The sequence below is a fragment of the Marmota marmota genome, unplaced genomic scaffold (genome assembly GCF_001458135.2).
Source record: "Marmota marmota marmota unplaced genomic scaffold, marMar, whole genome shotgun sequence".
Taxonomy (NCBI): domain Eukaryota; kingdom Metazoa; phylum Chordata; class Mammalia; order Rodentia; family Sciuridae; genus Marmota; species Marmota marmota.
In genome coordinates this window covers 6,349,462-6,363,512 of record NW_025999961.1, presented here as the reverse complement: position 1 = coordinate 6,363,512, position 14,051 = coordinate 6,349,462, and the positions used below count along the sequence as shown (strand labels likewise).

At 39.9% G+C, this 14,051-nt stretch overlaps 1 protein-coding gene and 1 long non-coding RNA gene across 5 annotated transcripts in view; both read right to left on the bottom strand.

Moving 5' to 3' along the window:
• Mtmr12 (myotubularin related protein 12) overlaps positions 1 to 14,051 on the bottom strand; it is a 77,729-nt gene that overhangs the window by 63,357 nt on the left and 321 nt on the right. The gene's annotated exons all lie outside the window — the stretch shown is intronic.
• The window catches only part of LOC107151139, an 8,590-nt gene continuing 67 nt past the window's right edge, over positions 5,529 to 14,051 (bottom strand). The window contains exons 1-3 of one of the 2 annotated variants that reach the window (XR_001504668.2): positions 13,746 to 14,051; positions 7,687 to 7,726; positions 5,529 to 7,218 (exon numbers count right to left, since the gene is read on the bottom strand). The exon at positions 13,746 to 14,051 is cut by the window's right edge and continues 67 nt beyond it. This is a non-coding gene — a long non-coding RNA (uncharacterized LOC107151139). The remainder of the gene's footprint in view (positions 7,219 to 7,686; positions 7,727 to 13,745) is intronic. The other variant, XR_007347485.1, reaches the window with a different exon arrangement.

The window sequence follows — 14,051 nt, the reverse complement described above, 5'->3', positions numbered from 1 at the left end:
GCTCTCAGGTGGGAAAATGACAACATGAAGACTGAACTCAGCAGGAGCCTGGCCGTGGTGTGCAGATGATCTCTTGAGAGGTACAGATAGAAAGAGGTGGGAGGTGGAGAGGACAGTCAAGCTCTTGCAGAAAGGGAACTCAGACACAAAGGGGGATACTAGACAGGAAGGGTGGCAATTCGTAAAAACACAGACTATCACAGAAGGCACCCTGGGGACTGTGACTGGTTTGGAGTACAGGTGTCTAGGAAGAGAAAGGGGCTGCTGACTTAAAAGGAGAGAGAAGGAAGCTAAGCCGAATTGAAGGTGTCAGCTCAGGACTTACAACGCTACCAAACTTCAAGTCCTCCTAGAAGTTGGGACAAGAAAAGATAACTGCTACAGGAGGACAAAAAGGAAATCATGAATCTATTTATTGAAAAAGAAACTGCAGTTAAGGGAGGCCCTCTGGATAGAAAATAAAGTTAGTCATGGTGGATAAGGTATAGTCATTCAAGAGCAAAGGTACCCCTGTCAGGTCCTGAGCTGGGTATACATAGTTGATTTCTTCTCATCCTCAAAATAAGCCTGCATGGAATATGCCTATCCACATGTTATAGGTGAGGAGAAGTTTCAAGTGAAGTCCCACATTTAAGGTCACCATCAAATGGCTGAACCAGGATTGAAAAACTCCATAATCAAAGGCTCTTCTACGATATCATGGTACCTCCTTCCCATCTCCGAACTCCCACCTCTGGGAATACAGGAAGAAAAATGCTCAAAGGAAATGGAGGTCAGGTCTTACCATTATCAGAACCAGACTGACAGCTCAATGAAAGGAAGAATAGCAACTAATTAACACTATAGGGCTGGGTTGTAGCTTGGTTGAAGAGCCTAACATTGGGGAGGCCCTGGGTTCAATCTCTAGTGCCATAAAACAAAGCCGGGTGCGGTAGCACATGCTTGTTATCCCAGTGGCTTGGGAGCTGAGCAGGAGGACCATAAGTTCAAAGCCAGCCTCAGCAAAAGCAAGGTGCTAAGCAACTCAGTGAGTACCTATCTCTAAATAAAATACAAAATACTACTGGGGATGTGGCTCAGTGGTCGAGTGACTCTGAGTTCAATCCCCGATACCCCCCAAAACCCCAAAACAGTAAAACTACACCTTAGATACTGTGTTAACAGCTTTCTATGGATTGCCTCATGTAAGACTAATAGCAATCTTAGGGGTTAGAACCTATTATTATTCCCATTTCAAAAATCAGAAGACTGAGGCTCAGAGAAGTTAAATAACCAGCCCAAATCCACAGTTAGCAAGTAGCAGAGTTCTGATTCCACAGCCACGCTCTTAACTACTACATTATATGGTGGTGTTAGGATGTGTAAATGCCAGAGAAAAAGGTGGTAGGTGGCAGTTACAGAGCTGTCACTGCCTTATAATTTAAACTACGGGATGTGACTAATGGCAGCTGCAGAAACACATGGTGTTGCCTTCTGTGCCTCCCCCTCCACCAACTCCCTTAAAACCACTCTATAAACTCCAAGTTAGCCAAATAGGTGGGAAGAGCTCAATGCCTTGGAGCAAGAGAAGGACAAGAGGAAGCAGGGAGGGACGAATGAAAAGGTATCTACAGACTCGCTAAGGGCCAGTTGACCTAATGGTAATGCAGCATGTTACAGAAAGAAGGAGTCCTTTAAAAAAAAAATTTCAGAATCATGTCCTAGAGGTGCTCCTTGGATTCTACTCCTCAAGACTTCTCTCTCATTTTCATGCATGAGTACACATGCCTTATATAAGAGATTGGGACAGATGCTGTAACAACCCAATCTCAACATACCTATGAGCCTTTCAAGCTGTCCCTCTTGCCTGCCTGCTACATTATCCCCCTCCTTCCCACACCAAATCCCATTTTAACACTGGCCTTTCCAAGTCCTACACAGCCTTCACAGAAGACCAGATGCTGCAGTGGGTTCTGTAGTGGACCCTCCTACTCCGTGCTCCGGAGCATTCTGGGTTCCCCTCCCTCTTAAGTAGGCAGCTCCTACCTCCCTGCAGTAGAGCCATCTGGTGATCTATAGTCTCCCCAACAGAATGTGAAACTCCCAAGTACACATTATTTCTTTGGAGTCCTAATTTTAACCTAGTATTTAGCAAATGGTAGGTACACAAAAATGTTGCTCAAACAAATACTCTTTCAGTGCAAGTTATTATTAATAATAATAAGAGCATCTAGCAGCTATTGAGTATCTTCCATTTGTCAGGGCCTGAGCTAGGTACACAAGTTTATTTCTTCTCATCCTCAAAAATAATGCTGCATTGAAACTATCCACATGTTATAGGTGAGAAATCTTATAGGGTGAAGTTCCACATCTAAAGTCACCATCAAGTAGCTGAAGCAGGACTGGAAACCTCCAAAATCAAAGGCTCTTCCATGATAACATGGCACCTCCACTATAGGTTTATTTCTCAGATGTCCCTCTGTTCAGCACCAGCCACAGTGACAGCCTGGCTCATACCATACTGAGGGCTGTTCTTATGTACCCTAGAGTGCCCCTGCCCCTCTTCTGTCTGCAAAACAGATCACATCTGAAATATGGAGTTCCTTAGGCACTAATTATACATACACTACGGTTTCTTTTATCACCCTTTGAGCACAGACCATCTTCTTTACTCAGCAGGTAGCAGACAAAGGCCTTTAAAATATAAAGGAAAAAGAGCAAAGCAGCATAAGGGATTACTGGGGCAAGTGAAACTGAAGCAAAAACTAAGCAAGCTGGGTTGGGGTAGGGAGTACAGATAGATGATAGGTAGGTAGATAAAGGTGAGAAAAAGAGGGGCCAACAGATGGTATTTGTGGTCAAAGGAGAAGGCATGAGATGTGAACATGGAGCCCCACCCACAATACCCTGGGAGATAATACAGGTTCTGTTGATGAGACACAATTCATCCCTATGACAGAGTCCCAGACTCTCCTTTAACTAACATGATGTCCAATACCACAGACCAGGTCACTGGAGAAAGTGCTACACCTACTATTTTGTAAATACAGGCAGCACATCTTCAAAGGGAGACAGAGTGAAAGAATCATATGTGTCCCAAGCACAAGGAAACACTGGGAAAATGATCTTAAAGAATTCAATTTTTTATATTGTGATATAAAATCAACGTTATACAGAATACATGTATGATGTTGTGATGAGAAAAAGAAAAAAAAGTATGTCACATTAGATTGGATAGAGAGAAATGATGGGAGGGGAGGGGAGGAGTGGGGGGGATAGGAAGGGCAGCAGAATAGAATAGACATTATGATTGCTGTATGTATATAGGTGAGTCTATGACCAGTGTGATTCTGCAGTCTGTACAATTAGAAAAATGAGAAATTATACCCCAATGATTTAAATGTATGAATTGCCAAGATCATTGTATCATTGTAATGTCATGTGTAGCTAATAAAAAAAATAAAATTAAAAAAAAGTATATAAATTATTAGTCTGGGCCTATGACTAGAGAGGAAATCAGCAGAAATATAAGAAATAGAATAAATGGGAGTAAGTTCAGAGTTTTTTGTTTTTTTTTTTTTTTTTTTAATTCAAGAGGCAAGGATTTAGCTAATATAGCAGTATAGCAGTATAGCAGCTGCTAATAATATAGCAGTATAGCAGCCAGATTATGGAAGTCTTGGTGTTTGATATTTGCTGAGGCTCATCTTCTATAGTAGTTTCCTAGGGCTTTCATAACAAATTGCCATAAATTGACTGGCTCAAAAGGAGAAATTTATGCTCTCATAGTTCAGGAACCAGACCTCTGACATCAAGCCATTGGCAAGGTTGACTTTTTCCTGGAGACTCAGGGAGAAAATAATATGTTTATGGTTTTGTTGTAAAGTAGAAATCACATTTTATTCAGATTGCAGAAGTTTCCAGACTTACATGAATTTGGGGGGGACACTATATAACCCACTACATCTTCTATTGCACAGTTGGAACAGGAGGAAAAGTTAAGTGTGGATCAGAGTAAGTTCCGTTCTAATGATTTCCACATTTTTCTTGTGAAGTTGGTTCATCAGATAAATCTCAAGATACATGTAGATTTCATAATATTTAACTGAAAGTTGGAAGTGGCTGTTGAGAATGGGTGATTGTTGGCTGGCAAAGTGTATTACCATAAGGTTTGTGATCAGTAATTTAATGTGGTGCCCATCTACTGCTATGAACTTGAACCTCAGATTCGAAGGTAGTGCCTTCAGAGCTCTCCGTTATCCTAACACAAATAACATCTTCACCTTTTGTGTTTGACCACCAACACATTATATACCCATACAAATCTACTGTTGCATAAAATTTTATAACAAAATCATACCTACATATTCCTAGTAATTTTTTTCCAGTTTATAATTTCTTTTTCTCCATTGTCCATCTACCCGGAAAGATTTTTCATGTGTATTTAGTTAATTTCATCCTTGCATGTACTCTGAATACATTTGTTAGATCAAAAAAAAAAAAAAAAGAATTCAATTTTTTATCCAGAAAAAAGGCAAGAATGTAGTGAGATTTTTTATTTAAAAAACTGGGCTCATTCCCTTCAAGGCATTCGCAGGTATTTTAAACTCTCTCAGCAAAAACAAAAATAAAAAGACCAGCAGTCAGCTGGATGTGGTGGCCTATGCCTCTAACCCCAGCAACTTGAAAGGCCGAGGCAGGAGGATCTCAAGTTTGAAGCCAGCCTAAGACTAAGACTAAGTTCCTAGGCAACTTAGTGAGACTCTGTCTCAAAATTAAAAAAAAAAAAATAATTAAAAGGGTCCAGGATGTAGCTAAGTGGTCAAGCACCTCTGGGTTTAATTCCCAGTATGGGGGCGGGGATATATATATATATATATTTACAGGTAGATTTCAAAATATTTTGCCACTGTGGCCAGGGCTTCCTTTGTCACCACCCACACTTAAGCTCTGCTGTCTTGTGGCTAAAATCCCTTCCTTCCCAAAAAATAATGGAGTTAGCATGCCACTTCTGACAGGTTGCCCACCAGACAGGTCTATAAGAAATGATGAAAGACAGGACACAAGAATATGATGACAGTATTTGGGGAGGAAAGTATTTAAATATGAAACCAAAATACCACAGTCTTGCAACTGCCTTTGAAATAAACAGTTATTATTCTGAGAGATAATTTGATTTTACTTAGGCTAATTGTGATTTTACTTGATTCAGAAATTCACAAATATTCATAAATGAATATTGGACAAATGAGTTGACTGGACAGAATTTGGTCTTTGTCAGAGTGGCCAGTTGGAAATGAGGAAAGAGGAAAAATAAGTCTTTAATGAAACTAGCAAAATGTCAAAGGACACATGTTAATAATGAAAAGAGACAACAACTAAGTGCTGTCATTAGATTGGAATTTTAAATATAATCAAATCATTCTCAAATGTATAAAGGAACAAAGAAAAGAGGAAAAGAAACTTTTAGAGATAGTGAAAAATATTCTAAGAAAGAGTTACCACATGTAGTGAACTTTCCTGGCATGATACTATGGCAACAACCACAATAACAAAATACTCCACTTTTATTAATACCTTTGCTGGGAAAGATTTTTGAACTCCAAGATTAATGATTAAGCACTTTATGAAACCATCCCAGCAGCTCTGACCAATTTCTGAATAACAGTAATAGCTCACTTCTATTGAAGGCTAACTATACAGCAAGTATCCTGTCTAGGGCTTTACATATGTAATTACAGTTAATAAATTCATAATTATTTTTATGGTTCAAGGGATTGAAGTCAGAACCTCACACATGCTAGGCAAGTGTTCTACCACTGAGACACATTCCCAGCCCCACAAAAATGTTCATACATACCTATCATATAAGATGGGCATTATTATTTTTCCCACTTTTCAGGCAGAAAACAAGCAAGGCTTTAAGTAAATTTCCTAACCCTCAGCTAATATGAAGAGACACTGACAAGTTTTTGCTTTCCTTAGAGATGTGATCAACAAAATAGGCAGAGGGAAATAAAGAAAAGGTGAAGCGCTGGAAATGAAAAGAGACATCTCTGACAGATTTACTCCCTCCTAGAGTCCTTCTCTGCTTTTACTTCTTCTTCCTCCCAAAGCAACAGTAGAGGTTAAAAGAATTATCCACTTCAATGCAACTTCCCAATATATCTCATGAGGTTTATATTTTAAACAATTCCATTAACGATTTAGAAAATATTTTTATATGGCTCCCATTCACCACAAAACTTACTTCAGTGACAGTAAACTCAGAGTGTCAAACTGAGACAACTTTGGTTTCTCAACGTGGGTGAACATGTATTTGACCAAAATTCCATCTATCCAAAACCTCTGCTACTTGTTAAACTTCACGTAAGTCCCCACATGTGGCTACCAAGGCATAACCCTAACAAAACCAGAGACTCGGCTTCAGCCTTTTTCTGGATTCACATATTCTCTTATCAAAGACTACAAACCCACTGATGAGAAATAGAGGGTGGTTCCCAGCTATTAAAACAACTCAAAGTATATGCTTCACTCATATGCATCAACAGTACCTGATCCATATCAGATTCCAAAAATGACAACCACACATGAAAGCTATACATTTTTACACACAAGTAGAATCACATGAGATACACACAAGAACAAAGCTTGGGCATACTATAAAAATGGAATAATTGCTTTGGCTAGGGTACCATAAGTAAGGGCAATTTTTTAATTTTTAACTTCCAAATACCAATGTTATTACACTTGACTTTATTATAACAAAGTATGGACTTTTTACAAAGATTTCTGGTCCCTGAAAATCAGATTCTCTCTAAAGCACACTGTTGTATAGGATAGTTTTATGTGGAAGTATTCCAAAATATCCAACATTCTATTGAGGATATTCATAGAAAGATCTAGAACTTTTAAACTTCTAAGTGTGATCCCACAAACTAAGATTCTGATAGTAGTACTGTGGGGTGGGGGTGTACATGCACACTAAAGATCAAACCCTGGGCCTTGCACCTGCTAAGCATGCGCTCTACCACTGAGCTATACCCGCAGCCGCAATAGTCCTTATTGTAACACTGCAGATGGAAGGCTACAGAGGAGTTTCTGGCTCTCAGCTGAAGGCTATGCGTGTGGCAGCTGTTTGATCGTGCTACAGGAAGTGTTGCTTGGCAGAGCCTCATGATGCTTTATGATGCTCCATCTGCAGAAGTTATGTGGTGTTGGATCTGGCCCAGGGATACGCTGCAGGAAGCACATGCAGGAGAGAAAAAGCGGAAGCTTTAGACAGATCATCAGGCTAAAGCCACAGCTAAGAAAGTGATTATTTTAGGAAGAGCTTTTATTGTCCTTTGTTGGCCTGTTAAATCACTATCAGTGATTCAATCTGAAGGAGAAAATTCCACCATGAAAAAATTATTTGGGGAGCTGGGGGTATAGCTCTGTGGTAGAGCGCTTGCCTGGCATGTGCAAGGTTCTAGGCTCTAGGCTCACAGCACTGCATGCCCACGTTCACACACACACACACACACACACACACACAAGCCTGTGGAGGGGCTGAGGACAGGGGGCTGGTTGTGTATTTTAGTATCCTATCCCTATTAACAGAATCAAAGCAGTGTGTCTCACACACAGTAAGTGCCAAGTTAAGCACCGAAAGCATTCAAAAGCCAGAGGGGAAGGGGCTGGAAGTGGCTGCTCAATGTAGAGGACCTGCATAGTATGCCAGAGATCCAAGGTTCAATCCCCAGCACTGAAAATAATTAGATAGGCAGATAAATAAATAACAAGCAGATAAATAAATAAAGTCAGAGAGGCAGGTGTTCTGGGTTACAAAAAATCAGTTGGGAATGGAGAAAAAGTTTATGAAGTTATAGATTCTTTTAAAAAAACAGGTAGGGAGGTGGTGCATACCTATAATCCTCATAATTTGGAAGCTGAAGCAGGAGGATCACAAATTTCAGACCAGCCACAGGAACTTAGAGACAGTCCGATCTCAAAATTAAAAATAAAAAGGGCTGGGGATATAGCTCAATGGTAGAGTGCTTCTAGATTCAATTCCTAACACCACCATGAAAAAAAGAAAAAGCAACCAACGGATCTGGACTTTTCTTTCTTCTTTCTTTCTCTCTTTCCCTCCCTTCCTCCCTCCCTTTCTTTCTTTCGTACCAGGGATTAAAACCAGGAGCACTTAATCACTGAGCCACATCCCCAGCCCATTTTTATATTTTATTTAGAGACAGGGTCTTGCTGAGTTGCTTAGGTACTCACTAAATTGCTGATGCTGGCAATTTGAATTTACAATCCTCCTGCCTCAGTCTCCCAAGCCGCTGGGATCAGGTGTGTATACCACCACACCCAGCCGGACTTTTCTTTAAAGTTTTTTGTGTTTTTTTTTTTTTTTTTTGATACCAGGGATTGAACCCAGGGCGCTTAACCACTGAGCCACGTCCCCAGCCCTTTTTTGTATTTTATATAGAGACAAGATCTTGCCGAGTTGCTTAAGGCCTCACTAAATTGCTGAGGCTGGCTTTGAACTCAAGATCCTCCTGCCTCAGCCTCTCCTGCTCCTGGGATTATAGGCATGCACCGAGCTAATGCTACTTTTATTTACCAGGACTGAGAGAAGGAAGTCTGTTTTAGGATAAGTCATCTTTTCTTGTTATCATCATCATCTTATTAACATCTATCCACCAAAGTTAACAAAGTCAATGATCCAGCAAAAAAGTCACCTCAATAATTTTGTTTTGTAGATTGATATAGTCCTACTCAATACCTAGAATAATGTCTGGTATTTAGCAGGTGCTAAGTAAACATCTGTTAAACTAATGAACTGCATCTGTTAACCTAATAAACACTGCCTCTAGAGACTAAAATATTTAAGGGATCCCTGTATCTTTTTAGCAGTCACCTAGTTGATCATCTAACAAAAGCCTAGAAAGAAATGGCTACTGGAGAATACCAATGAGAAAGCACTCTAGTGTACAAAGGCCAAGTATAACTGTAAGCAAGTTTCATTAATATTTCTTGCATTCATAAGTATAAGGATAAAAGAATGAGTCCTGGAGTCAAAACTTTTTTGGAGGTGGGGTACACTGGGGATTTAACCAAGGGGCAATTTACCATGGAGCTACATCCCAGGCTCTTTTTGTTTTTGGGATTTCACTAAGTTGCTTAGGGCCTCATTAAGTTGCTGAGGCTGTCCTTGATCTTGAGATCCTCCTACCTTGGCCCATCTCAAGCTGCTGAGATTACAGGCATGCACCATTGTGCTCAGCTGGAGTAAGACTTTTAAATCTGGCACCAAAAATTGCTAGTTTTGTTTGTTTTGGGTGGTACTGAGGATTGAACCCTGGTCTTGCTCTACCACAGAGCTATCCCCAATCCCACTAGTTATGATCTTGAACAAGGTACTTAACTTCTCTGAGCCGTTTTCCACATCTGAAAACAAAGGGGAGGGGAGTTATAATAGGATCTGTTTCATAAGATTGTTGAAAATATGAAATAAGTATAGATCCTGGGCACAGAAATGCCTAATAAGTATATTAGGAATTACTTTGTCTGTTTTGGTATATACCCACAGTCCTATCTCTGGGAAGAATGCATTATCACAAATTCACTTCTCCCCACCAAAGGAATGGGTTAAAAAAAGGGCTGTGCAATTTTTCCCTGAGGGATAAATTTAAAAAAAAAATGGCTCTCACAACCATTATTTAATTTATTTATTTATTTTTGCCCTTCTCAATCTTCATCTCTCTTCTTGCCTTTTCTTCCCACATCTATATAAAGCCTTTCCGGAGTTCCTGTGGGTCTGGCTTAGCCACTGACACTGCTGGATCTTTAGAAGACAGTTTTTAACTCTGATCTCTATTCTGCAATACCACTGTGCTCTTGAGCAGGACATTTAATCTGGTAGGTCTCAGTTTTTTCACATCTATATAATGGAAAAAAGTAGAGAGGTGGACTAGATTAAAATCTTTCAAATCTAAAAATCCATCATTGATAATAATTATTATTATATTCTAGTGAAACATCAACTCAAGCTCTTTTAGAAAATTCATTGTAACCATATTTGAAGACCACACAAAAATAAGTACAAGTACAGCAGCAATTTAAAAGCTAAATTTTTCCAGGTCAGTTTTAAAGAACATGCAAGCTCCCTGCAGCTCTTATTTTACTGACTATCACAATGAAACGGATTCTTGTTAAATCAGAACTTTCTCTTAGGATCACCAAATTGTCCTTTATGTAAAAGCTTCACGGTACAGTGCTAAGAATTTCTAATCATTATAAATTACCAAACCAGTGCTAACAATTTCAAGGTATCTGAGCAAAGAACTGATAGTCTTGAAGAATCAGAATTGTCATTCAGCATCAGAAAAAGTTCCTAACAAAACTATCTGAATTTGAAAATCATCTCCTTAAGTCATTCTTTAGCTTTCCACCACAGTGTGTTTCTATTCAGGAAGAGGTTTATTTGTTTGTTTGTTGATGTAGTAAACACTGAACCCAGGGGTTCAGCATACTAGGGAAGCACTCTGTCACCGAGCTACATCTCTAGCTCTTGCTAATTTAAAATAATGTTGTAACTGAACAACTGACATGGTAAGATGTTTATAATACACATTTTTGGAGAAAAACATTTAAAAAACAGTATAATTAGCAGTATTAATCCCATTTTTGTAACATATACACACACATATATATTTACATATACGTATATGTATGTACCTATACACACATCTGATGATACATAAATTGTTGGTAAGTTTATAATTTTTACTTAACATTTTTGTATATATTTGTCTTATTTTTCTGTAATGAACATCTATGTAAGGCTTCTGATAAAATAATAATTTAAACTTTAAGTGTCATATTTTAAGATGAAAGATGGATCCAGCATCCAAACTATAACTAGACACCTGCCTGGAGCAGATCTCAGTACCCAACAGTTCCCTTGCACATAGGCACCAACATCCTTTGTATCTTGTGCTTGGGACTGAGCTAAGATAAGGGTGCTGAGATGTTTTTAGGCACCTAACATCAAGTACAAATATGGCTCTCTCTCTCGTTTACCTAAACGTTCAGAGCCTTCAGCTTCCTACTTACTAGTAACTCTCTGAATAATTTACAAAACTTGGCTACAGGTCCCCAATTACAGTTCAGAGTTTTACTTGTCATATTCACTGACTTACCAGAATTAAAGACAAAAGAGCACAAGTTACTCTGGCAGAGATTAATTTTTAAAAGTTGGGGTTAATTATTCTCTCTCATTTTAGGCTATCAAAAGTCAGTTCTTTGTTATTTTAATTGTAGATGGGCACAATATCTTTATTTATTTTTATGTGATGGTGAGAATCAAACTCAGGGCCTCACTCATGCAAAGCAAACACTCTACCACTAAGCCCCAGCCCAAAAAGTCAGTTCTTTTTTTTTTTTAAAACAGAGAGAGAGAGAGAATTTTTAATATTTTATTTTTTTAGTTTTCTGCGGACACAACATCTTTGTTTGTACGTGGAGGCGAGTGTGCTACTGTTTGAGCCACATCCCCAAGCGCGCTACTGCTTGAGCCACATCCCCAGCACGTCAGTTCTTTTTGATCAAGGAAAAAATAAGCCTATGTTTAACAACATTATCTTCAAATACTTTATCAATACTTTATTTTTGTTTTTCAACACAAAGTGCTGACTCTTGAGACTTTTTGGTATACTGAAGGCCACTGACATTGAACATTCCAGGATCTGATCTGGCAAGAATAAGCTTTTCCCTACTTAGCTATCATTACACTGTAAGGCTTAAAAGTTGTTCTGGCAGCTCAGACATCTACCAAAAAAAAAAGCATCTGAGAAACTGCAATTTCCAGCTAGCAAAAGAAAGAAGTGATAGCAAGCCATATACCAAAGGCTTGTAAAGATGAAGGCAACATGAGGGACACAGGAGTAGAAACAGTGAATGACAACTTTAAGTGTTCTGAGGGACTCTCCCATTGGGTGAGTGTAGAGGTTACTAGACCCAAGGCTCTGTGACACATAAACAATGCCTCAATGCTGCTCACATGCATTTCCCATAATGGGAAGTCTTGCAAAGCTATATACTTAAAAATAAATTCTTTCTCACCTCCTCCTACCTTTACTTAAAAAAACATCCATAATTTAGGTGAGAGCCTTATCCTGTTACAAAATATTTTTTAGAATCAGAATACAACAGAGAAGAATAGCATCTGACAGCATTATTTTAATGCAAGAAAACAAAACTGCCAACTCTAAGGATCTGAAAAATGCAATCACTCAGGCTTATCTGGGAGCTGAACTACTCTCCTTTCCTAATTATCCCTCAAAAGAAATATATCAGGAACTGTGGGCAAAGAGTGAAAACATGTCTAATTACAACATGTGCGTTTGGTGGATGAGGAATTTGAACATTCTTGAACTCTGGCCACATTTCAGAAGACTTTCCACTTGTAAGTTTAATCTCACTGAAGAGGAAAGGTTAAAGATCACTTGTTCTTCAACCAGGGCTCTATTAAAAAAGACACAAAAAGAAACTGACCAAGCTGGGGTTGTGGCTCAGTGGTAGAGGGCTTACCTAGCATATGTGAGGCACTGAGTTTGATCCCTGGCACCACAAAAATATAAAACAAATGAAATAAAGGTATTTTTTAAAAGAGAATATTAAAAAAAAAAAAAGAAAGAAAAGAAACTGACCACATTACTTACATGTGATTACACGGGAAGTCTGCTGAAAATTTAAGATGACCGTGACTCCATATAAAGTACTAACAGAGGAAGTGGTTTTTATTTTAAAATTAGGACTAAAAATAAGGCCCATTTCAAAAGTACTCTCCACTAGAGAAAACACACTCATCTTGAACTTGAAGATTCATATGCAAAGGTTATGGAGTCCAGGTAGTCTTGAAGAAGCAGTCCCTGATTAAGACCTCTCATCCACAGCTCACTTGTCTCTGCCTTACGGAGGTGAAAAGTGGGAAAAGACATCGGGAGATAGGGAATTTGATAGTTGTATATGTTGTTGATTAAAGTGCTGTGTAGGGAAAGGTAGATTAAACCTTCAACAAATCCAAAATGTGAAGGCATTTAATTAGGCATTCATTAAAAGCTACAGTTCTAAGAAACCATTAAAAAGGTATAGAAATTTGCCTTTACCTCTCCCTCCTGCCCATAGGGCATGTGCAATGCTGGCTTCCCTTGTGCTCCTCCAAGCTTTCATGGCTTTCCCCAGGCCAGACCAGGCCCAGCTACCTGAACCACTCTTCGCTCATGTTTTGGCTCAAATGCCCCTTTTCAAGGATGAAAAGGATGACTTTTGTTTCCCATACTTATCTTCTAATACACCCTATAATTTGCTTATATATCTATGATTTAGTCAGTTTCTCTTCTCCCTCTCATATAAGCTCCGGGGAGAGATCTTTGTTCTGCTCACTGATGATGTATATCACAAGTGTTCAGAACAGTGCCTCCTGGCACACAGTAGGAGCTCGGAAAGTATTTTAAGAATGAATGAATGAACGAACGAACTTCTTGACAGTAAAACGGCAGGGGAACCACAAGAAGCGGGGGTGATATGAAAGGGAAAGAAACAAAACAGAGGAATTCACAAGGGTCAGACAGAGACAGGCTGAGGCCAGGGCCGACCCACATTCTAGCCGCAGCGCAGCGCTGATGGGAGGCAGCAGGTGGTGCAAAGTATCCCCCCAGTGGCATCAAATGGCACTCAGAACAGGCAGCTGGGACAGGAGAGCCCTGAAGACTCACGGACAAAGTCCAGCTCAGGACAGACCCACCGGGCTGCGGACTCTAGGAGCGGCCCCATGCGGGTCCCGAACACGAGCTCTTCCCTCTCAGAGCGGTGCCCATAATCCCAGTTCACTACTAGAGTACCCCAGGGCGGCCCAGCCGCAAGATCCTCCCGGCTCCGGCCCCTTCATTCGTTGGCCAGCGAGCCCAGCGCTACGCTCGAGCACCTGCCTGCCCGCCCGGGGGTCCCGGCCCCGCCCGAGCGAGGCCGCTGCGGCCCTAGGGCCTCGCCCCGCCCCGAAGACCGGCAGGAAGCGCCCGGTT